Source organism: Rattus norvegicus, chromosome Y (assembly GCF_036323735.1).
Source record: "Rattus norvegicus strain BN/NHsdMcwi chromosome Y, GRCr8, whole genome shotgun sequence".
In the NCBI taxonomy this organism is placed as follows: Eukaryota; Metazoa; Chordata; class Mammalia; order Rodentia; family Muridae; genus Rattus; species Rattus norvegicus.
The window spans coordinates 7,115,895-7,142,346 of record NC_086040.1 but is presented as its reverse complement, the minus strand read 5'-3'; the positions used below and the strand labels follow the sequence as shown (position 1 = coordinate 7,142,346).

Below are 26,452 nucleotides of genomic sequence, written 5' to 3'. Positions count from 1 at the left end.
CATTTGCTGAAAATGCTATCTTTTTTCCATTGGATGGTTTTGGCTCCTTTGTCAAAAACCAAATGACCATAGGTGTGTGGGTTCATTTCTGGGTCTTCAATTCTATTCCATTGGTCTATCTGTCTGTCTCTGTACCAATACCATGCAATTTTTATGACTATTTCTCTGTAATACTGCTTGAGTTCAGGGATAGTGATTCCCCCTGAAGTCCTTTTATTGTTGAGGATAGCTTTAGCCTTCCTGGGTTTTTTGTTATTCCAGATGAATTTGCAAATTGTTCTGTCTAACTCTTTGAAGAATTGGATTGGTATTTTGATGGGGATTGCATTGAATCTGTAGATTGCTTTTGGTAAAATGGCCATTTTTATTATATTAATCCTGCCAATCCATGAGCATGGGAGATCTTTCCATCTTCTGAGGTCTTCTTCAATTTCTTTCCTCAGTGTCTTGAAGTTCTTATTGTACAGATCTTTTACTTGCTTGGTTAAAGTCACACCGAGGTACTTTATATTATTTGGGTCTATTATGAAGGGTGTCGTTTCCCTAATTTGTCTCTCGGCTTGTTTCTCTTTTGTATAGAGGAAGGCAACTGATTTATTTGAGTTAATTTTATACCCAGCCACTTTGCTGAAGTTGTTTATCAGCTTTAGTAGTTCACTGGTGGAACTTTTGGGATCACTTAAATATACTATCATGTCATCTGCAAATAGTGATATTTTGACCTCTTCTTTTCCAATCTGTAACCCTTTGATCTCCTTTTGTTGTCCGATTGCTCTGGATAGAACTTCAAGAACTATATTGAATAAGTAGGGAGAGAGTGGGCAGCCATGTCTAGTCCCTGATTTTAGAGGGATTGCTTCAAGTTTCTCTCCATTTAGTTTAATGTTAGCAACTGGTTTGCTGTATATGGCTTTTACTATGTTTAGGTATGGGCCTTGAATTCCTATTCTTTCCAGGACTTTTATCATGAAGGGGTGTTGAATTTTGTCAAATGCTTTCTCAGCATCTAATGAAATGATCATGTGGTTCTGTTCTTTCAGTTTGTTTATATAATGGATCACGTTGATGGTTTCCGTATATTAAACCATCCCTGCATGCCTGGGATGAAGCCTACTTGATCATGGTGGATGATTGTTTTGATGTGCTCTTGAATTCGGTTTGCCAGAATTTTATTGAGTATTTTTGCGTCGATATTCATAAGGGAAATTGGTCTGAAGTTCTCTTTCTTTGTTGTGTCTTTGTGTGGTTTAGGTATAAGAGTAATTGTGGCTTCGTAGAAGGAATTCGGTAGGGCTCCATCTGTTTCAATTTTCAATTTTGTGGAATAGTTTGGATAATATTGGTATGAGGTCTTCTATGAAGGTTTGATAGAATTCTGCACTAAACCCGTCTGGACCTGGGCTCTTTTTTTTGGGAGACCTTTAATGACTGCTTCTATTTCCTTAGGAGTTATGGGGTTGTTTAACTGGTTTATCTGTTCCTGATTTAACTTCGATACCTGGTATCTGTCTAGGAAATTGTCCATTTCCTGAAGATTTTCAAATTTTGTTGAATATAGGTTTTTATAGTAAGATCTGATGATTTTTTGAATTTCCTATGAATCTGTAGTTATGTCTCCCTTTTCATTTCTGATTTTGTTAATTTGGACACACTCTCTGTGTCCTCTCGTTAGTCTGGCTAAGGGTTTATCTATCTTGTTGATTTTCTCAAAGAACCAACTTTTGGTTCTGTTGATTCTTTCTATGGTCCTTTTTGTTTCTACTTGCTTGATTTCAGCTCTGAGTTTGACTATTTCCTGCCTTCTGCTCCCCCTGGGTGTATTTGCTTCTTTTTGTTCTAGAGCTTTTAGGTGTGCTGTCAAGCTGCTGACATATGCTCTTTCCTGTTTCTTTCTGCAGGCACTCAGCGCTATGAGTTTTCCTCTTAGCACAGCTTTCATTGTGTCCCATAAGTTTGAGTATGTTGTATCTTCATTTTCATTAAATTCTAAAAAGTTTTTAATTTCTTTCTTTATTTCTTCCTTGACCAGGTTATCATTGAGTAGAGCATTGTTCAATTTACATGTATATGTGGGCATTCTTCCCTGATTGTTATTGAAGACCAGTTTTAGGCCGTGGTGGTCTGATAGCACGCATGGGATTATTTCTATCTTTCTGTACCTGTTGAGGCCCGTTTTTTGACCAATTATATGGTCAATTTTGGAGAAAGTACCATGAGGAGCTGAGAAGAAGGTATATCCTTTTGCTTTAGGATAGAATGTTCTATAAATATCCATTAAGTCCATTTGGCTCAAGACTTCTCTTAGTCTGTCGACATCACTGTTTAATTTCTGTTTCCATGATCTGTCCATTGATGAGAGTGGGGTGTTGAAAACTCCCACTATTATTGTGTGAGGTGCAATGTTTGTTTTGAGCTTTAGTAAGGTTTCTTTTACGTATGTACGTGCCCTTGTATTTGGGGCATAGATATTTAGGATTGAGAGTTCATCTTGGTGGATTTTTCCTTTGATGAATATGAAGTGTCCTTCCTTATCTTTTTTGATGACTTTTAGTTGGAAATTGATTTTATTTGATATTAGAATGGCTACTCCAGCTTGCTTCTTCTGACCATTTGCTTGGAAAGTTGTTTTCCAGCCTTTCACTCTGAGGTAGTGTCTGTCTTTGTCTCTGCGGTGTGTTTCCTGTAGGCAGCAGAATGCAGGGTCCTCGTTGCGTATCCAGTTTGTTAATCTATGTCTTTTTATTGGGGAGTTGAGGCCATTGATGTTGAGAGATATTAAGGAATAGTGATTATTGTTTCCCTTTATATTCATATTTGGATGTGAGGTTATGTTTGTGTGCTTTCATTCTCTTTGTTTTGTTGCCAAGACGATTAGTTTCTTGCTTCTTCTAGGGTATAGCTTGTCTCCTTATGTTGGGCTTTACCATTTATTATCCTTTGTAGTGCTGGATTTGTAGAAACATATTGTGTAAATTTGGTTTTGTCATGGAATATCTTGGTTTCTCCATCAATGTTAATTGAGAGTTTTGCTGGATACAGTAACCTGGGCTGGCATTTGTGTTCTCTTAGGGTCTGTATGACATCAGTCCAGGATCTTCTGGCCTTCATAGTTTCTGGCGAGAAGTCTGGTGTGATTCTGATAGATCTCCCTTTATATGTTACTTGACCTTTTTCCCTTACTCCTTTTAATATTCTTTCTTTATTTTGTGCGTTTGGTGTTTTGACAATTATGTGACGGGCAGTGTTTCTTTTCTGGTCCAATCTATTTGGAGTTCTGTAGGCTTCTTGTATGTCTATGGGTATCTCTTTTTTTAGGTTAGGGAAGTTTTCTTCTATGATTTTGTTGAAGATATTTACTGGTCCTTTGAGCTGGGAGTCTTCACTCTCTTCTATACCTATTATCCTTAGGTTTGATCTTCTCATTGAGTCCTGGATTTCCTGTATGTTTTGGACCAGTAGCTTTTTCCGCTTTACATTATCTTTGACAGTTGAGTCAATGATTTCTATGGAATCTTCTGCTCCTGAGATTCTCTCTTCCATCTCTTGTATTCTGTTGGTGAAGCTTGTATCTACAGCTCCTTGTCTCTTCTTTTGGTTTTCTATATCCAGGGTTGTTTCCATGTGTTCTTTCTTGATTGCTTCTATTTACATTTTTAATTCCTTCAACTGTTTGATTGTGTTTTCCTGGAATTCTTTCAGGGATTTTTGCGATTCCTCTCTGTAGGCTTCTACTTGTTTATTAATGTTTTCCTGTGTTTCCCTAAGTGTGTTCATGTCTTTCTTGAAGTCCTCCAGCATCATGATCAAATGTGATTTTGAAACTAGATCTTGCTTTTCTGGTGTGTTTGGATATTCCAAGTTTGTTTTGGTTGGAGAATTGGGCTCCGATGTTGGCATGTAATCATGGTTTCTATTGCTTGGGTTCCTGCGCTTGCCTCTCGCCATCAGATTATCTCTAGTGTTACTTTGTTCTGCTATTTCTGACAGTGGCTAGACTGTCCTATAAGCCTGTGTGTCAGGAGTGCTGTAGACCTGTTTTCCTCTCTTTCAGTCAGTTATGGGGACAGTGTGTTCTGCTTTCGGGCGTGTAGTTTTTCCTCTCTACAGGTCTTCAGCTGTTCCTGTGGGCCTGTGTCTTGAGTTCACCAGGCAGCTTTCTTGCAGCAGAAAATTTGGTCTTACCTGTGGTCCCGAGGCTCAGGTTCGCTCGTGGGGTGCTGCCCAGGGCCTCTCTGCAGCGGCAGCAACCAGGAAGACCTGTGCCGCCCCTTCCGGGAGCTTCAGTGCACCAGGGTTCCAGATGGTCTTTGGCTTTTTCCTCTGGCGTCCGAGATGTGTGTGCAGGGAGTAGTCTCTTCTGGTTTCCCAGGCTTGTCTGCCTCTCTGAAGGTTTAGCTCTCCCTCCCACAGGATTTGGGTGCAGAGAGTGGATTTCCTTTTAAAGTAATAGAAGCTATAGAAGAATTACTTAAAGTCTATGGAAAGACTTTGTTTCTCTTCAAAATTCTAGGCTTTGTTTTCAGCTTCTCGGTCATTTTATTTCCAATGCTCTGGCCTTAATGGTCCTTACAGCATGTAAGTAGACTGAGAAGAATGAGTCTGAGGAGAATCTAATCATTGTCTTTCTGTTGGGTGATTCATGCCTAAAATAATACTCTAGCTTTAGTGCCATTGTAATTTATATACTAAAGTCTCCCATATTTTCTGCGGACTAAAAGGAATTCTTTCATTATACACGATTCTAATTTTATTTTACTTTATTTTATTTTACTTGGGAAAAAACCAAAATCTAATTATCTGACACAAGCTGACCTTTCATATTAGTCTTCTGTCACTTGGAAACCCACTTAATTTCCTGTATAATGTGTCGATGAATGCAGGTGTGTGTGTGTGTGTGTGTGTGTGTGTGTGTTTATCTGAAACCAGAATGTTGATTTTGAGAATAACCTGGCTTAAATTCTTTTCCACCCCCCTGTTAGAAATCATAAAATGGAGGAAAGATTACTCCTGTTCCAAAATCATAGGCCCTTGGTGCCCAAATCTCACATGTAGACTGACCTAATGATACAAAAAGCAGACGCTAACAAATTACTGACCTGAGAACTACTTAGCAATTCCAGTCCAATGGAATGAATTTACATGTACTCAAGAAATGGAATTGTAGCATAATTAGCTGAGATCACTTAGAAGTAATTTCTTGGAAGATCTTCAAATACGTAAGAATGGATACAGAGAACTTTCAAGGCCCCTGAGACATTAGCATGTGATTTAAACTCTGCCCAGTTCCAAATCTTTAAGTAATGGACTAATCTACTAAAGTTATTTAATAGCAAGCAAACATTATCATTGTTTGCAATTAAGAATGGTAGTAAATATTGAGAACACTCTAAAACAAAGTTATGTTTCTTAAAGTTTGTTTCAAGACAGCCAGAAAGAGCACAGTGTTTTGTTTTCTTTCTTTCACAGACTATGCACCAAATTATTATTACAAATTTCTTCAGTGCCAGAGTTCTTCCCAGTGCTTCCTTGATTTCTTGGTTCCGTATGCTATAGATGCTGTGGTTCAACATGGTGTATAGACCAAGAGTTTATCAACTACTGATGGGTGGTTAGATTTGGGCCTCAAGTAGTTTTGTACCAACCCTACAAGGCAAACTATTCCCCATGAAATAATTGAAAAATGGACACATACCCCATGACTTCTTTGGATTGCATAATGAATCTGGTCCATACAGTGGCCCAAGGCCATGGCCGCCAATAGGAAGCACTCACTTATACCAAATTGTGTGGAGAAAAACATCTGTGTTGTACGTCCTTCCAGTGAGGGCCCAGTATCTCACTTACAAAGCTCTCCACATCTTGGGTATGACAGAACTCATGTAGCCAATTTCCACGATACATAAGTTCACCAGACAGAAGTACATGGTGGTATGTAGAAATGAACCAGTGCAGATAGAAAAGGAAATGAAACCATGATGAGGGTGAACAGAAGGAACCATTCTCCAGGGACCTCAGAGAACTTGGCAATTGCAAAGCTTTGACAGAAAAACCCTTCTCCTGACACACAGAGCAACTGACAAAGTTGACACTCATCTCCAGGAAGACAGAGCAGTAAGCCACTAGAAGGATTTTTGAAGATGAGAGATGTTAATTTTTAAATATGTTTAGAGCCTCAGTTACATCAGAATCAAAGTGTTTGTCTGCAGTCATAAAAATCAAAGCTTTATTTATCAAAATATTTATTCTCACAGAATTTCATATCTAAAACTTTCTCTCTTAACACTAAGGGATTGTCCAAAGTGTGCTAAGCATTGAGCCTAGTATACAAATATTTACAATAGATGGTGGAAACTTGTAGTCCTGGCACTAATGAAGCTCATGGAGAAGGTTTACCATGGGTCTAAGTATAGTTTCACATGGTGTATAAGCTACCATTCAAATGAAGAAAAAGAAAACCTTGAGTGTATCTCAATATTTTACCCATTCTTATTATTAACTAGTCATCAATGTTATGCAGAAAAACTAATCAACCCACTCATCTTTATGCTTTCCTGATGCCACAGGTATTGTCACTCCAACCACCCTCTGTGTGTGTGTTGGGTCCAGATTATTCTCTGATTGCTTTTATGAATATTCAAACCCACACATTAAAAGTATCATTTCCTCAAGACTCATCATTTTTGAAGATAAATTAAAATCAAATAATCATTGGATATATAAATGATTACTGGTTTAAATACATAGAATTAAAGGTAGGGAACATCTCAATGTCAGCACAATAATGATGTGCACAGAAACACATCTTAAGAACTGTAAACTGAGGGGTTGGGGATTTAGCTCAGCGGTAGAGCGCTTGCCTAGCAAGCGCAAGGCCCTGGGTTCAGTCCCCAGCACCGGGAAAAAAAACTGTAAACTGAGCCATGAAAGAGAAGAAGGTATAACCAAAGAGGACCATAACCCTTCATCCTGCATACTTCAATATGGTAGCTGTTAACAGTAACTTAATAGTTCCTGTCTCTTTATAGAACATGTTTTCTTACCAGGAGTATCACTGCGTAGGCATTAAATCTCTCTTTTCTTAATATAGTTCATGATATTCTATCTATCGGACTATTGATTTACATAAAAGAGAAAAGAGAAAAAAGAGGTGGTGATTTGATATGTAGTCCAGGCTAACTTGAAATTCCTAATTCTTTTCCCTCAGTCTCTTTAAAATTAGTATTCTAAGAGCAAGACATGGTGCCTGTCTTGGTAGAAATTTCTTCTTATTCTTTCATCTTAACTTCTTAGAATTCCACCAAATTGTCTGTATTTCTGTACACATAGTATCTATACTGTTCATTCCTATTTGCTCACTTTTGAATCGGGCAGTTGCTGTGTGCTTCCTTGGTTACTTACATGGAAAACTGTTCAGTCCAGCACAGCCTTGACTGTTTTCAGATGTAACCCTTCTCTTCTTTCTACAGTTACATTCTGAGTATGGACTGCAAAGTTCTTATCATTATGTTTACCATCCTTACCAATCCATGAGCTCTCATGTAATGAGAAGCTCCAGTGTTTAGCTTATTTGGGCTCCTTTGGGATTCTGCCTGTCCCTTCCCATTATAAGTTCATTCTGAAGTTCAGTCCCATGTCTCTCATGTATTGGAGATGTGGCAAACTCATTTTTCTCACAGTCTGATAACTTTCTCCTTCAAAGGCGGTGACCTTTTCTGTTTTGTTGGGTGTATATGCCTTTCCTGAAGTTTGGGTTTTCTTGCCAAAAATACACCATTTTTCTTGACAAGCCTAGAATAGGAGATATCACCATCCAGTTAGATTCTCTCTCTATTCACTCGATATAATGAAATGTCAGAGATATGTGAATACATCAGCACATGGTTGATCCACAAATCAAATGTGAGTTTCAGTATTTCCAAATTATAAATAAACATGTTACCTAGGTTTACAAATATCATAAAAGACACACACATACACACACATGAACAGACACTCACATGAATGCCACATACACATGTGTGACTATAGATCCATGCAGAAACTCAGACACAGAGAAACACAATAGAGAGAGAAAACATGGAGATTATACATGAATTAAAATGTTAGTATAAACAACAATGCAGGTTAACAGTATTTCTTTACATCCTTTTTCACTATTTGGTCACTTATAAATGCAGCTATGTAAAAAATTTATTCCCTATGAGTTTGCTTAGGTGTGAATTAAGTTAATTTCCCAAATCACTTAAGTTGATCTGGAATTGAATGTTTGTCAGCTACATGGGACATGAGCATGTGTGCATGTTTACCCACAAACATTTTAGACTTACCTTTGTGTAAAATCTATTTTGGGAAATTTCTCATCACAACACATAATTTTTGTTTTATTCACTAATTGATCACTAGATTAATTTTCTATTGGGGAGAATAAAAAACACAGCTCTCCAAACAACAACAACAAAAAGAAAGAAAAACAATACAAAGTTTTCTCATGGGGGCAGGGGACGTAGTCAGGTATAATAGCTTATTAGATTTATTAGATTAGATCTGCATCCATTCATGAAAATTTTATAAAAACCTAAGTGTAGAGAACACAGGACAGACTTAAAGCTCTGAAAATTATGAAGCAGGAGTTCTGTTGTCCAGACCATTCAGTGGACTCTGCTCTTGCAGAAAAAAATGCTGGAATGCAGAGGATTCTATTGTGATACATTTCATACTTATTTTGATGTACTGTAAATATTTCTCCATATTAAATTAAAACAAACAGACAAACGAAAAAAATAAACAACCTTCCCACAGCCAACACAGAAAATGACTATATTTTTAATTTGAAATATTTAAAGCAACTTCCTTTTCATTAGTAGTTTCTGTATTTGTATAGGTAGCTCTCTAATTAGAGAGTGAGGCTTTGCCTCTCCCAGTAAACTTTCCAGAATATCAACTCAAGAACCAGAATGTTATATTTACATTTGGATTTGTGCAGTAAAAATGATTCACGAGAAATCCTGAGGTTTCATAAAAGAACCTTACTAAAGCTAAAAGCACACACTGAACCTTATATGATAATAGTAGGAGATTTCAACACCACACATTCATCACTAGAGAGATCATGGAAACAGAAATTAAACAGAGATGTAGAGAAAGTAATAGAAGTTATGAACCAAATGGATTTAACAGATATTTATAGAACATTCCATCCTAAAAGAATAATGATATACATTCTTCTCATTACCACAGGGACCTTCTTCAAAATTGACCACATAATCGGTCCATCAACAGACCTTAGCAGATACAGGAAGATAGAAATAATCCCATGCATTCTAGAAGATCACCGCACACTAAGACTGGTTTTCAACAATAACAATAATGACAGAAATCTCATGTATACATGGAAGTTGGAAAATGCTTCACTCCATGGAAACTTGGTCAAGGAAGAAATAAAGAAATTAAAGTTTTCTTATGACTTAAAGAAAATGAAGATACAACATTCCCTAACATATGTGACACAATGAAAGCAGAGCTAAGAGGAAAACAAAGATCTGAGTGCTAGCGAAAAGAAACAGGAGGTAGCATATGTCAGGAGCTTGATAGCATATGTGAAAGCTCTAGTCCTGCAGTCCATAGTGTTTAGGACCACCAAGCCTTAATCATGTATGTTCAAGAGAAAGAGTCAGAGACCTTGATGCATGTCCAGGGGAGTAGCCCTTGTCAGAAAATTCAAATGACATGTCCAGGAATCCTCTAAAGATAAACTTCAATAGTCTAACCTGAGAGATAAAGCTGTTATTCCTTTGGCTCTTATTGGTATTCTTCCTCATTTAGAATGAAATTAAGGAACTCATAGTAGAACAGCTGCATGATTGACAATTCCTGGCTCTCTGCCAAAAATTCATCAGAAATTCCTGACTCTGGGTCTCTTCTTTAGGAATCCATAGCATTCAGGTCATAAGTCCTACTCCTAGAAGGCCTGAGCCAAGACCAGCTCCTCTAGGAAGCTCCTCAGAACCAGCCCACTGCTCTCACTTGTCCATTTCCACCAGATAATTTTTGTGTTCACTTCTATAACAAGAAAGTATCTTAATTTCTTCTTCCTCTCTCTATTGTCTCTCCATGCTCTCTGTTTTCTCTGTAAATAGCTTGATCATCCTGAAAAACATTTGTGTGGGTAAACCAATAAGCACTAACTAAATGCCACAAGGGCAGTTTCTCTTTTCATAACACTAGTCGCATCACAGAGAATGCATTAGAGTATTTCATGAATATGAATATGAAATTTCAGCATACATTAGAGTATCCAGAAGAGAGTCCCCTTCAACAGCACATAGCTACCCATTAACTAGATCTTCTCCAAATAAACAAACCAAGTTGCCCTTTCAAGGATCTTTGCCTGAGACACAAGGGAAGACTTTCAATCACATTCCCTTCTAACCCAGAGATATCACTGATTTATTGAAATTTTTCCCACCTTCATGCATTAATAGTGAAGACTCAATTTTCAAACACAGCCCAGAAATGTTCCTCCCCACCTTAGATAGCGCACTCTCAATGACAAAGAAGAAAATAAACTGAGAACATAGTTCAGAATGCTTGTCAGTGATGCGTTGATTCTACACAGCTAATTCATCTCAGGGGAAATCTTCTGTAGCTAAATGTCCAATTTCTCCAAATTCTTCATCTACTCTTCCTGCTAAGTAATATTGGGGGGTTGGGATGATGTCTTCCCAATGGGCCAGGTACATAGATAAATACAATTAAGCAAAGACATGGGGAAGATGCACAGACTACAACAGTTTGGATAGGGGGTACAAAATAGAAAAACATAAATTCTGAGAGAACTTCCTTGAGAACCTCAAAAACTACTTATTTTAGCCATGAGGCTGGTTGTGATGAGATCAGTGGTACACAGTTCTGGCTACAAGTGCATTGATTAACACAGGTTTAATTTGAGTCATAAAAAGCAAACACTCAGAGAAAGCATGATGGGTCAATCTTGGAATGAGCAATTAAGAAGTCAAACAGAAGTATAGAGAGGTATCATGTGGAAGAAACAGACAGAGAGACAGACACACACACACACTCATGCTCACACACACACATTCACACTCACACTCATACACAAAAAACAAAGCAGAAGTCATAGGGAAAAAGATGTTGTAGATCATTGGTAAGGAGCTTCAGCCAGGGAAAAAAAGGTCAAATTCTTCATTTGGTTGCCACATGTGACAACTTCTATACTCCTGAAAGGCAGTCACTACTACATTTATGTACAGCATCCATTAGGAAAATACAGACAGGGAAGGGTAATATAAGGGAATAGACCAGGTATTACTTCACGGTGCATGTTTATTAAAGGTCCATGTTACTTTTCTCCTGATGCTGGCTGTCCCTGTAAAGAGAAGCCAGTCCATGGTCAGCCTGTCATGCATTTCTTGGATCTCTGAAAATTTTCCTTCCATACATGATCCTTGTCCCCTAGGCTGGTTGGGCGTTGTTGAATAGTCTATGTCTTCTCAGTTGTTAAAGTTCTAGTATAGTAGATTTGGACATTAATTCTATTTTCAATTGTGGTTCTCCAGTAGACAGCAAGTTCAGATCACACTGGGTTTATGAGAGAAGCAAGTGAATAAACTGACATGAAATATGTTATCATTAGTAAAGACTGTTTTAGGAAAGCTTAAAAATAGGACAGAGAGGCAGACAGACAGAGAAAGAGAGATGAGACTGAGAGACAGAGAAAGACACATATACAGAGAGAGAGAGAGAAAGAATATGCCTTGTGTATATGAAGCCAGAAAATAATTTGTGAATCTACAAGACAAGGTGTAAATGACTGCCTGTAAATCCCAGTAACTAAGAAAGAACACTGGAGAGAGTTGTGCTATTGAGACTTCATACAGATTGGCCTATACCAATGTGAGACAATAGACTTCCATGAGCAAAATCCTTAGCCCGGAAAATGTAGTTATGGTGGTCCAGAAAAAAACACAGATTTGCCCCCTCTGTCTGACTCTCATTACACTGATCTCCCATGTCACAAGAGGCTGAATGGTCTTCCACATAACCTGAGATGCAGCTCACAAGGGACAGAATCTATCTTCAATGGTGCTTCATCTGAGCCTATCCTTGGATTGTGGATAGTACTATGGAAGCTAACTGACAAGTTACACGTTACCTAGCTTGGTGTCAAAGTTCAGACATGAAACCCCACTCTGTGATTGTCAACACTTCCAAGTTTCCATTGAGAGGGCAGTGTCACAATGGTGTGATACTCTCTTGTCACACTTTTCATATGCTTAATGTGACCAGGTTGATAGCCTCCTTCAGCTTATTCACAGATCAACATGATGCAACTTTGCTTCAGAGTCTTCATGTCTGGCCACAGAAGCCAAGAAAAAATTTTACAGTTAACAGTGATAATGTAGACATGCCAGGGCATTTCCTCCAAATTTTACATTCAAGTGTATTATTTTATTGCAGATTATGCTATTCTTTGTAGATGGTCATGTTGCGGGAGAACATTTGGATGCTTCCCCATCCACAGTTTATAGATTTCTTACATAGACTCCTTTCAGTGAAAAGGTTTCTGTAAAATTGCATTCAAACTAACCATTTAAGAACACAAACAGAAACACACACACACACGCACACACACACACACAAACACACACACACACACACACACACACACATGGTGCATGGATAATAGAGAAGAGCTAATGGAACAAAAGTTAGGTCAGTTGGTCTACAATATAAAATGTGAAGGGTTTCACTAAAATCTATTACCCTAGAATGGAGGATGGGACAATGGGAAAAAATTGTGATTCATAATTTCCTCACAGCTTGGCCAGATGAAAAATGAAGTATGAGTCAATAGATCTGCATGATCAAAGCCAAAGTCCAAGAACATACACCGTCAATTGAATGTGATTACAGCTCATATCTCTGATCACTAATGGAAGAGGTCAGGTGTTGCACACATCTCTCCTGCATAGTATTTCATTGCACTCCAATGATAGCTCACTGAAGGATATTCAAGAACATACCTGACAGGTGATATTTTGACCTAGCTTCATATAGAGATGAAGTAAGAGTGTCAGCATTCCCAGAGCACTGCTGAGCAGGGTGTGCTGATTTCCTCTGGATTCCTTAGCAATGCTTCAAAAATCCAAGGAGTCAGCCTTCTCAGGCATATTCACAGCTAGACATACTATGTGTTTTGGCTTCACAACACCATAGCCTGTAGTTACAGAAGTCAGGACGAAAACTGCAAACTCCACTAGCCTACATTTCTTTGACAGATACCCAGAATCACTGGTAGGTCTCTCTAGACCCATGATTATAGATAAGCACGCTTTGTAGGGGTATAACATGGTTGTTTATTTTCCCCAATTACTGGTCAGAACACGTAGGGAAGTCAGGGAGGAGCCAGTCCGTGTTCTAGTTTACTAATTGACAGTTTTTCCTGTAGTAGGAAACTGCCTGTCAAAGGACACTTTTAGGACAAAACAGCAAGGAACAGATTTGGAAAAGGTCTACACCAATCCACCATCTGATAGAGGGCTATAACTAATACATACAAAGAACTCAAGACATTAGACTTCAGAGAGACAAATAACCCTATTAAAATTATGTTCCAGAACTAAACAGATTTCTCAACTAGGAAAATCAAATATCTGAGAAGCATCTAAAGAAATGTTCAACATACTTAGTCATTCTATAAATGAAAACAACCCTGACATTCCACTCCACACATGTAAGATGTCTGAAATAAAAAACTCCGGAGACAGCAGATGTTAATAAAGATGTCAAGGAAGAGGATTGATCCTTCTTCATTGGTGGGATTACAAACTGGTTCAAACAATCTAGATATGAGTCTGGAGATTCCTCAGAAAATTAGAAATTGTACTACCTAACGACCCAGATAGACCTATCCTGGGCTTATAACCAAAGGATGCTACAGCATACAAAAAAGACACATGCTCAACTATGTTCATAGCTTCCTTATTCATGATTCCAGGAGGGAGAAAGAAGCCTAATGGCACTCATCATAGGAATGGATACAGAAAATGTAGTACATCTACACAATAGTGTACTATTTGGCTATCAAAAACAATGATTTCAAAAAATTGATAGAAAAATGGATTGAACTAGAAAATATAATACTAACTGAGGTAACACAACCACAGAAAAACACACATGGTATGATATCACTGAAAATAGATATTGCTACAAAAGATCAAATTACCGAAATGCAGAGTACAGACCACTGGAAGCCCAAGAAGGACACCCAAAATGTGCATGCTTCACTCCTTTTTAAAAGAAGGAACAAAAATATCTATGAATTTAGAGCAGAAACAGAAGGAATCCCATTTTGAGCATTACATTCACATGGAAAATATACATATTATAATTATGTATATATGTACACACACACATATATATATATATATATATATATATATATGTATACACACACACACACACACACATATATATATATATATATATATATATATATATATATATATATATATATACACATATAACCAGATAAGATTGAAGAAAATAAGAAGTGCATGGTGCCAGGATCCAGATATAGATGTTTCCTGAGAGACATAGCTAGAATCTGTCAAATACAGAAGTGAATGCTTGTGGCAGAGCGGAGAACTGAAAACGGACCTCTTGTTGGTAGATTTTGAGAAAAGTGTACAAGAGCTGAAGGGGCTTTCAACCCTATAAGAGCAACAATCCCCATGAACCAGAGCTTTCTGGTACTAAGCCAATATTCAAAGAGTGTACATGGACAGACGTATGGCTCCAACTGCATATGTAGCAGAGGATGGCCTCGTTCGGAACCAATGGAAGGAGAAGTTCCTGGTCAAACCTAGGTTTAACTCTCAGTTCAAGGGAATATCAAGGTGCTCTAAGGGAGGTTATAGAAGAAGGGTAGGGGGACTATTTAGCTCTATTCTTGACAGGAAACTGGGAAGGAAAATAACATTTGAAATCCAAATATAGAAATATCCAATTAAAATAGCAACAAAATTTGCTGAACATTTAAAAAATCAAAGAAATTAAAGAAAAGATATCTGCCAGCTAATTACACATATTGATTCAGAAATCTAAAGGGTCACTGTCACGGAATGTTAATCAGAGTAATACTAGTGGAAAAACTGAGATGATGAAGTCTAAACTAGACACACTTCTCTCTTCCAGATGTCAGTGTCAAACACAAAAGTGCATTATAGGAATCCAAAACAAGGCGGAGTTTACACTGAGCTGAGGACACAATCTTGTCTTTGCCTTCTTCTTTGGCACCTTTTTTTTTTCAGGGCAAAAATAATAAAAGCCATGAGCTCTCAGGAAAACAACTGTGCCCATCCCAACCCCTGGTTGTTGGAATAAAGAAATTAATGATTTAACTCTCTAAATTTCAGGAACCATTACAATGAGGAAAGTCCTGATGGTTATAAGAGTATGACAGCCCCCACTTCCCATATGTGGAAGACTCAATTCAAGGCAATCTCTTCAGTGGAATCACTCAACACCTTCCCAGGAAACACTGAGCTTTTCCAAGGACCATGTATTTCTTCCTATTTTTTTTTTATACCAAGACAGAAGGCCTGCTTCCTTCTCCTCATATTTGATATCTTCATTCTCTTTGTTCTCCTTACTAAATGGATGTTTATTCTGATTAGAAGGCTAATTAGTAAACCCTACAGGTACTGAAGGAATATCTGAGATGCAGTTGAAGACACGACAACATTTCTGACATCACAGAAGAAGCTAGGGCTCTCCAGGATACAAGAGAATTTTTTCAGGCAGGGCCTAATGATGATTTCACTGAGAACTGCCATGGCCTTCCTGTTGAACAGCTCTCCTTACATTGACCAGTTTCAAGCGTACCTGTTCCAGGAGTGTCTCCTGTGGCACATTGGAAACCTTTACGTACTCCATATCTCTACACCTAGAGAATTCATTTGCTTCACTAGTAGTTACATGATCTGAAAGGAGAAAGTTAGTCAGGGACTTGGCATGGGTAGAAATGTTCTAGGAACGTGGAGTGGAGGAGATTCTCCTGGATAATAATTTTATTCAATGGACCATTCCTGTGACATATGATTCAATTTCTTAGGGTTTCTCTGTTTCCCAAAGGCTAGTGTTTTCACTACAGACCTTTAATTGAGTGAGTATTTTATTATATTTTCTTATTGTACATTCCTTTATATGGGATTTTATATATATTCCTGAATGTGCCTTCAAATTTTTTTTTCCAAATCAAGTTTTTGCAATGATTTTGGCAACAAACAGAGCTCAGCTATAGTGAATATAACAGTGTAAATATTATGTACCTACTCCATATCATAAAGTCACAAATCCTTATTTTATCCAACAATTACCAGATATCAATAAAGCAAAGAACAAAATGGATTACAGAGTGCTGTTGTGTAGTCCCATCAGATATCAGTTTTCTAATATCTACCTTTATCTGTTCCCATGGCCAGACTTGAGGGTTTTAGATGTTTTACCATAATTATTTCTTCTGGCCGAACATAAGATATAGGAAGAGGTCAGGGAGAGGAATGTATTGAGGTTCAGGGAGTCCTCAATATCAATAGTTTCATCACAAAAGGAGGAATTCTATTTGGCACTGTCATTTGTGGATTCTACATTCCTCAACTACTTGCTCAGAATCAATCTTAAAATTCCACCTAACCTCCAAGCTGTAGGAGTCACCAAATTTGTATATATATATATATATATATATATATATATATATATATATATATATATATATATGCCACCAAAATTACATATGATTGATGAAGCTAAGTGCATTCTACCTGGAACATTATATAGATCTTCCCTGAGAGACACAGCTAGAGCATGTCAATTACAGAAGTGAGTGATAGTGGCAAACCAGTGACCTGTAAATGCACCTCTTGTTGGTAGATTCTGGGAAAGGATTACAAGAGCTGTGTAAGTGAGGGGTCTGAGGGTACCTGGAGACAAGCAAAGCCAAGATGGACTCCAAGACAAGACTCTGAACCATGCGTCAAATTAATTTTTTTCCATGGCTGAATTTATACTGTAACAGAGGTGTAACAGAGGGAGGGGGGAAGTAAGAAACATTTATGCAGGTCAAGGACAAAATATTCATGTGGTCAGAAAATCGTTCGATGTTAACAGGATGTCAGCATGTTCACATATTTGTCATATTATTAGTCACCAGGACAACTTTATCATATTATTATTTTTCTTGACTACCAGATTTGTAATATGCTTCTCCACATGGCTGGGGATTTTCCATGAATCCAGTCATACTTAATTCTAACCATAATAATAACATCAACACCTTTGGGCTTCAATGGTATCACTCCTGACATCTCCCCCTTCCTTATAGTCAAATGAATATGAATTGGCCATGCTTGTCCTGGAATAAACCCCTCAAGAACTTTGTTTGTCTTAGGTTTGAGTGTTATTTGTCACATGGCCAAGAGAATCTTTCAGCCAGGGTCCATCATGGGATAAGGCAGCAACTAATGATACCCCCCAAGTCCCATGCCTTTGGCCCTTTATTCGTGAATGTATCACTCTCTTACCCATCATTGACTGTTCAGCTTAGCACACAGGAGTGACAATTTCTTGCTTTTTCAGCAAAGGCATCAGGACAGTAGGTAGAAAAGAATGTTGTCCTCATTTGACTGAAGGACAAAAATATTCTTACCTGGGCTGGAGGAGATGTGTAGGTGAGCTTGTCCCTCATCAAAGCCTCTTCCATAGTTAGCCTATGATAATATACCTGAATAGAAAACTGCCAGCTAATCATATCTATTGACTCAGAAATCTAAAGTGTCATTTTCAGGGAATGATAGTCAGGGAAGTACAAGAGAATAGATATGCACAACAAACCAAGATAAGATTGATGAAGCTAAGAAGTAGTGCATGCTGCCAGGAACCAGATATATATTTTTCCTGGCACACACAGCTAGAGCATGTCAAATACAGAAGTGAATGCTAGTGGCAAACCAGTGAATTGAAAATGGACCTTTTTTGGGTAGATTTTGGTAAATGATTACAAGAGCTGATGGTGCATTGAACCCCATAACAACAATGTCAATGAACCAGAGCTTTCTGGTACTAAAACAATAATCAAAGGTCTGTTCATGGACAGACCTATGGCTCCCAATGCATATGTAGTAGAGGATGGCCTTGTTGTCCACCAATGGAAGGAGAAGCCCTTGGTCCTCCCTAGGTTTGACTCGCAGTTAAAGAGAATGTGAATGCGCAGTAAGAGGGATTTGAGAAGAAGGGGAGGGGGACCAGTTAGGGTTTTTATGGACAGAAAAGTGATGAAGGAAATAACATTTGAAATGTAAATATAGAAATATTCAATTAAAAAAGCAATAAATTTTGTTAAAAATAAAAAAAATGAAAGAAATAAAATCAAAGAGAACTTCCAGCTATCACATCTATGGACTCAGAAATCTAAAGAATCACTGTCAGGGAACGGTAGTCAGAGTAATAGTATTTGAAAGATTAAGATGATGAAGACTCAACTGGAAGCACATCTCTCTCCCGGATATCAGATATCAGTGTATCAGATAACTGCACTATAGGAATCCAAATCATGGAGGAGTTTACTCTGAGCTGAGGACACAATACTTGTCTTTCTCTTCTTCCTTAGGATGTTTTTCTTCTGGACTCAAAGTAAAAGCCATGAGCTGTCAGGAAAGCAAATGTGCCAGATGAAAACCTGTCTTTTGGAATAACGAAAGTAATGATATAAACTCTCTGATTTCCAGGAACCATAAGAAGCAGGGAAGTCCAGATGATTCTGAGAAGCTCCAATCTCTTTATTTCCATTTGTGGAAGGATCAGGTCTAGTCTATCTCTTCAGCAATTCCATTCAACCCCTACACTCACTGAGATTTCCTATGGACCACATATTTCTTCTTCTTTTATACCAAGATAGAAGGCCAGGTTCCTTCTCCCCATCTCTGATTTCTTCATCCTCTTTGTTCTCCCTCCAAAATGGTTGTTTACACTGAATTAGAGGCCAATATGCAAATCCTAGAGGAAAGGAAATAATATCTGAGAGGCAGTTGTTGTCATGACAACACTTGTGATATCATAGAAAGAGATAGAGCTATTCAGGATACAAGAGACTTTTCAGGGAGGGCCTAATGCTGATGTGACTGAGAACTGCCATGGCCTACCCACTAAACAGCTTTCATTACGAGAAACAGACTCAAGGGTGCCCTTTCCAGGAGTGACTCCTGGTACACAGTGGAAACCTTCATTTACTACATCTCTCTAAAGCTAGAGACTTCTCTTTGCTTCATTAGTGGATACATGCTCTGAATAGAAAAAGTTAGGCAGGGGCTTAGCATGGCTAGAAAAGATTTAGGAACAAAGAGTGGAGGAGATTCTTCTAGATAATATTTTATTCCCAGGTTCATTCCTGTGACATATAGTTCAATTTCGTAGGTATTTTCTGTTTCTCAAAGGCACCTATTTTCCCTGTAGACCTTCAATTCTATCTAACCTCTTACCTGTAGTTTACATATATATATATATATATATATATATATATAGAGAGAGAGAGAGAGAGAGTTATAATATAGTTATAGATATATAATTATAGTTATAGATATAGTTATAGATAACTCTATAGACAATGAAGGAATATCCAAGAGGCAGGTAGGTTACATATATATATATATATATATATATATATATATATATATATATATTAGATATAAATGTAGATGTAGATATAGATGTAGATATAGATGTAGATATAGATATATCAGCCACCAAAACTAGATAAGTTTGATGAATTTTAGAATTGCATGATTAGAAGGAACGGATATAGGCCTTTCATGAGAGACACAGCTAGAGCATGTCAAATACAGAAGTGAATGATAATGGCTAACCAGTGAACTGAAAACAGGTCTCTATTGGTAGATTTTGAGAAAGTTTGACAAGAGCTGAAGGAGCTTTCAATCTGATAAGAAAAACAATGCCAATGAACCAGAGTTTCCTGGTACTATACAAATATTCAAAGATTATACATGGATAGACCCATGGCTCCAGCTGCATATGTAGTAGAGAATGGCCTTTTTGGGCACCAATGGAAGGAGATGCCCTTGGCCTAAACTAGGTTTTATTACCAATTCAAGGGAATTCCACAGGGCAGTAAGGGGGATTATATAAGAAAGGTAAGTGGACCGGTTAGGGATCTTAACGGAAGGAAACAGGGAAAAGTAAAGATATTTGAAATGTAAATATGGAAAAATAAAATTAATACAGCAAAAAATTTGCTAAAAAATGAAAAAGAATAAATTAGTTAAAGATAAGAAAACTGCCAGCTATAGAGGCCTTATATCCAAAATATACAAAGAATTCAAGAAGTTAGACCGCAGGGAAACAAATAATCCTATTAAAAAATGGGGTTCAGAGCTAAACAAAGAATTCACAGCTGAGGAATGCCGAATGGCTGAGAAACACCTACAGAAATGTTCAACATCTTTAGTCATAAGGGAAATGCAAATAAAAACAACCCTGAGACTTCACCTCACACCAGTGCGATTGGCTAAGATCAAAAACTCAGGTGACAGCAGATGCTGGCGAGGATGTGGAGAAAGAGGAACACTCCTCCATTGTTGGTGGGATTGCAGACTGGTAAAACCATTCTGGAAATCAGTCTGGAGGTTCCTCAGAAAATTGGACATTGAACTGCCTGAGGATCCAGCTATACCTCTCTTGGGCATATACCCAAAAGATGCCTCAACATATAAAAGAGACACGTGCTCCACTATGTTCATCGCAGCCTTATTTATAATAGCCAGAAAATGGAAAGAACCCAGATGCCCTTCAACAGAGGAATGGATACAGAAAATGTGGTACATCTACACAATGGAATATTACTCAGCTATCAAAAACAATGAGTTTATGAAATTCGTAGGCAAATGGTTGGAACTGGAAAATATCATCTTGAGTGAGCTAACCCAATCACAGAAAGACATACATGGTATGCACTCATTGATCAGTGGCTATTAGCCCAAATGCTTGAATTACCCTAGATCCCTAGAACAAACGAAACTCAAGACGGATGATCAAAATGTGAATGCTTCACTCCTTCTTTAAATGAGGAAAAAGAACACCCTTGGCAGGGAAGGGAGAGGCAAAGATTAAAACAGAGACTGAAGGAACACCCATTCAGAGCCTGCCCCACATGTGGCCCATACATATACAGCCACCCAATTAGACAAGATGGATGAAGCAAAGAAGTGCAGACCGACAGGAGCCGGATGTAGATCGCTCCTGAGAGACACAGCCAGAATACAGCAAATACAGAGGCGAATGCCAGCAGCAAACCACTGAACTGAGAATAGGTCCTCTATTGAAGGAATCAGAGAATGAACTGGAAGAGCTTGAAGGGGCTCGAGACCCCAAAAGTACAACAATGCCAAGCAACCAGAGCTTCCAGGGACTAAGCCACTACCTAAAGACTATACATGGACTGACCCTGGACTCTGACCCCATAGGTAGCAATGAATATCCTAGTAAGAGCACCAGTCGAAGGGGAAGCCCTGGGTCCTGCTAAGACTGAACCCCCAGTGAACTAGTCTATTGGGGGAGGGCGGCAATGGGGGAGGGTTGGGAGGGGAACACCCATAAGGAAGGGGAGGGGGGAGGGGGATGTTTGCCCGGAAACCGTGAAAGGGAATAACACTCGAAATGTATATAAGAAATACTCAAGTTAATAAAAAAAATTTCATATTTAAAAAAAAAGATAATAAAATATAATGCTTAACCATTATGAATTGTAAAAAAAAAAGAAAAGAAAAGAAAACTGCCAGCTAATCACACATATTGACTGTGAAATCTAAAGGGTCACCATCAGGCAATGGGAGTCAGAGTAATACTAGTGGAAAGACTGATATGATGAAATAGTAACACGTATCTCTCCCAAATACCAGGATCAGACATAAACTTCACTATAGGTATCCAATTAATTGTGGATTTTACTCTGAGCTGAGGACACAATACTTGTCTTTCACTTATTCTAAGGAACTCTTTCTTCTGGGTAAAAAAAAAAAAAAAGAAGAAGCCATGAGCTCTAAGTACAGGAATAGTGCTTTTCCCAACACCTGGCTTTTGGGATAAAGGTATTATTGATGTAAATTCTCTGACTTACAGAAACCACAAAAAACAGGGAAATCAAGATGCTGCTAACAGGCTCTGAGCTCCTAATCCCATGTGTGGAAGGCTCTGATCAATTCTATCTCTTCAACTTACCTACTCAACTCCTACCAAGAACGCAATGAGATTTCCCAGGGTCGACATATTTCTTCCTTTTTTTTAATACCAAGACAGAAGGCCATCTTCATTCTCCCCATCTCCGAGTTTTTCATATTCATTGTTCTCACTCCCAAATTGATGTTTCCTCTGAACTAGAGGCCAATTATTAAACCCTATTGGAAGGAATATCTGAGAGGCATTTGCAGGCATGGCAACACTTGTGACACCACAAGAGAAGCTAGGGCTCTCCAGGATACAAGAGATTTTTCATGGAGGGCCTAATGATGATGTCACTGAGAACTGTCATGGACTTCCACTAAACAGCTTCCTTACATTGACCAGTTTCGAGAGTTCCTTTTACAGGTAGATCTCCTGTGACACAGGGGGACCCTTTATGTACTCCATCTCTCTAAATCTAGAGTCTTCTCTTTTTTTCAGTAGTCGTTACATGTTCTGAATGGAGAAAGTTAGTCAGGTTCCTGGCATGAGTAGAAATGATCTAGGAACTAGGAGAGGAGGAGATTCTTCTGGATAAAATTTTTATTTCCAGGTCCATTCCTGTGATATACAGTTCAATTTTCTAGGTATTCTCTGTTTTTTAAAGGCCAGTATTTTCCCTGCAGACCTTTAGGTGAATGAATATTGTATTTCACATTCTTATTGTACATACCTTGATAGGGAACTTTATAAATAATACTGAATATGTACTAAGAAATTCTGTTTTCCTATTCGATTTTCTGCAATGATTTTGGCAAAGAAATGGGCCCAGCTATAGAGTGAGTATAAAAGTGTAAATACTGTGTACCTACTTAAAATGATAAACTCCCAAATCCTTATTTTATACAAAGGTTACAAGACATCAATAAAGCAGATGACAACATGGAGTATACATTTCAGATCTCTTGTCACATTTGATATCTGAACTACACTATCTACCTTCCTCTGTTCCCATGGCCAGACTGAAAGTTTTAGATGTGTTACCATGATTCTTTCTTAAGGCCAAATATAAGAAACAGGATTATGGGCAGGGAGAAAAAAGGTTTGAGGAACAGTGAAATCTCAACTTCAATAACTTCATAAGTACAGGACGGATACTATTTGACATTGTCATTTGTAAATTCTGCATTCTTGACCCAGTTGTACAGAATCCAAGTTAACATTCCACCTTACCACCTAACCAAATAGCTGTAGGAGGCACAATATATATATATATATATATATATATATATATATATATATATATATATATCAGCCACCAAAACTAGATAAGAGTGATGAAGCTAAGAAGTGCATTCTGCCAGGAAACAGATATAGATATATCCTGAGAGGCACAGCTAAAGCATGTCAATAAAGAATTGAACGCTCGTGGTAAACCAGTGACCTGAAGTGGACCTCTTGTTGGTCATTTCTGAGAAAGGATAACAAGAGCTGAAGGAGCTTTCAATCCCATAAGAACAACAATGTCAATGAACCAGAGCTTTCTGGTAGTAGAGCAATATTCAATGAATGTACGTGGACAGAACTATGGATCAAACTGCATGTGGCAGAGGATGGCCTTGTTCTGAATGGAATCAGAAGCTATTGGTACTCTCTAGGTTTGTCTCCCAGTTCAAGGGAAGGTGAAGTCGCAGTCAGGGGTGTTAGAGAAGAAGGGGAAGGATACTGGAAGGAATCTTATGGCCTGGAAAATGGGAAACGAAATAACATTAAATGTAAATATATAAACATCAAGATAGAAAAGCAATAAAAATTCCTAAAACATAAAAAATGAAAGAAATAAAAGAAGAGAAAACTGACAGCTAATCATACCTATTGACTCAGAAAAGTAAATTAGTAGTCAGTGGAAATATTAGTGGAAAGACTGAGATGATTACGTCTCAACTAATAGCACTGCTGCTTCCCCTTCTGCACTATGGGGTATCCAAAACATGGAGGAGTTTACTCTGAGCTAGGGACACAATACCTGTCTCTCCCTTTTTCCTTAAGTCCTTTGTATTCTTGTCAAAGAGTATAAAGGCCATGAGCTCTCAGGAAAACAACTGTGCCCTTTCCAGCACTCGGTTTTGGAATAGAGAAATTAATGATATAAACACTCTGATTTCCAGTAACCATAAGAACAAGGTAGTCCAGATGCCTCTGAAAGGCTCCCAGCATCTGAATCCCATAGGTGGGTGGCTCAGATCAAGGGTATCTCTTTAGCAATCCCACTAAAACCCTACCAAGTACTCACTGAGCTGTACCATGGACCTCGTATTTATTCCTTTTTTTATACCAAGACAGAAGGCCAGCTTCCTTCATTCTCCCCATATCTGATCTTTCCATCCTCTTTGTTTTCCTTCCCAAATTGATGTTTACTCTGATCAAGAGGCCAAATAGTAAACCCAGGACGTAGTGAAGGTAAATCTGAGAGGCAATTGCTGTCAACACTTGTGACATCGCAGAAGAAGATAGGGCTCTCCAGGTTAAAAGAGATTTTTAAGGGAGGGCCTAAAGATGATCGCTCTGAGAACTGCTGTGGCCTCCCTCTAAATAGCTTTCCTTACATTGACCAGTATCAACAGTGCTTTTACCTTGTATGTCTCCTGTGACACAGGGGAAACTTTTATGTACTCTATTTCTCTAAAACTAGAGACTTCTTTTTTCTTCATTAGTGGTTTCATGCTCTGAATGGAGAAAGTTATTCAGGCACTTGGCATGGGTAGAAAAGATCTAGGAACATGGGGTGGTGGAGTTTACTCCGGATGAATTCTATTGTCAGGTCCATTCCTGTGACATACACTTCAATTTCCTAGGATTTCTCTGTTTCCCAAAGACCAGTATTATAACTACAGACCTTTACTTGATTGAATATTGTATTTCATTTTCGTATTGGACTTTCCTTTATAGGAGAAATATATATATATATATATATATATATTCCTGAATGTGTACTCAAAAATTCTGTTTTGCAATTCCATTTTTTGCAATGAATTAGCAACAAAGTGTGCCCAGCTATAGAGCGAATACAACAGTGTAAATATTGTGTACTAAATTGTAATGCTAATCTCCCGAATCCTTATTATATCCAAAATTTATGAGACATCAGTAAAGCAAAGGACATAATGGACTATAGAATGAAGATCTCTAGTCCCATTAGATATCCGTCTAAAATATTTAACTTCCTGTGTTTCCAGGGCTAGACTAAAGGGTTTTGGAGGTTTTACCATGATTCTTTCTTCAGTCCATACTCAAGACTTAGGAGGATGGGCAGGAAGAGGAATTGCTTGATGTACAGAGAAACCTCAGTGTCAATAGGTTCATAATAACAGGAGGGAGTCTGATTGGCACTACCCTTTACTGATTCTACATTTTTGACCTAGTTGCACAGAATTCATTCTAAAATTCCACTTAACAACATAGTTGTAGAAGCCAAAAAATATATAGATATAGATGTAGATAAGACATAGACGTAGACATAGATATAGATATAGATATAGATATAGATATAGATATAGATATAGATATAGATATAGATATAGATATAGATATAGACATAGACATAGATATAGATATAGATATAGATATAGATATAGATATAGATATAGATACAGATACAAGTACAGATTCAGATACAGATACAGATTCAGATACAGATACAGATACAGATACAGATATAGCTAGCTAGCTAGCTAGATAGATAGAGATGGAGATAGATAGATAGATAGATAGATAGATAGATAGATAGACAGATCTGCCACAAAACTACATAAGATTGATGACTGTAAGAAGTGCATGCTTCCAGGAAACAGATATAGATCTTTCCTGAGAGACCCAGGTAGAGTATGCCAATTACAGAAGTGAAGGTTTTTGGCACACCAGTGGAATGCAAATGAAACTCTTGTTAGTAAATTTGGAGAAAGGATTACCAGGACTGAATGGGCTTTCAAGCCCAAAAGAACAACAATTCCACTGACCCGTAGTTTTCTTGTACTAAACCAATATACAAAGACTGTACAGACATGGACAGACCTATGGCTCCAACTGCATATGTAGCAAAGAGAATGGCCTTGTTGTACCTCAATGTGAGAAGAAGCTCTTAGGCCTACCAAAGCTGTCCCCCAGTGTAGGGGAATGTCAGGGGGTGCTGGGAAAGTGAGTTGTT

The 26,452-nt window shown here is 37.9% G+C and overlaps 1 long non-coding RNA gene across 1 annotated transcript; it reads right to left on the bottom strand.

Moving 5' to 3' along the window:
- Window positions 1-18,840: 18,840 nt before the first annotated feature.
- LOC134484452 (uncharacterized) lies at window positions 18,841-22,787 on the bottom strand. The gene is made up of 2 exons (XR_010061907.1): window positions 22,309-22,787; window positions 18,841-19,074 (listed from the first exon to the last, which is right to left on the bottom strand). It is a non-coding gene; the product is annotated as an uncharacterized LOC134484452 (long non-coding RNA).
- Window positions 22,788-26,452: the final 3,665 nt, after the last annotated feature.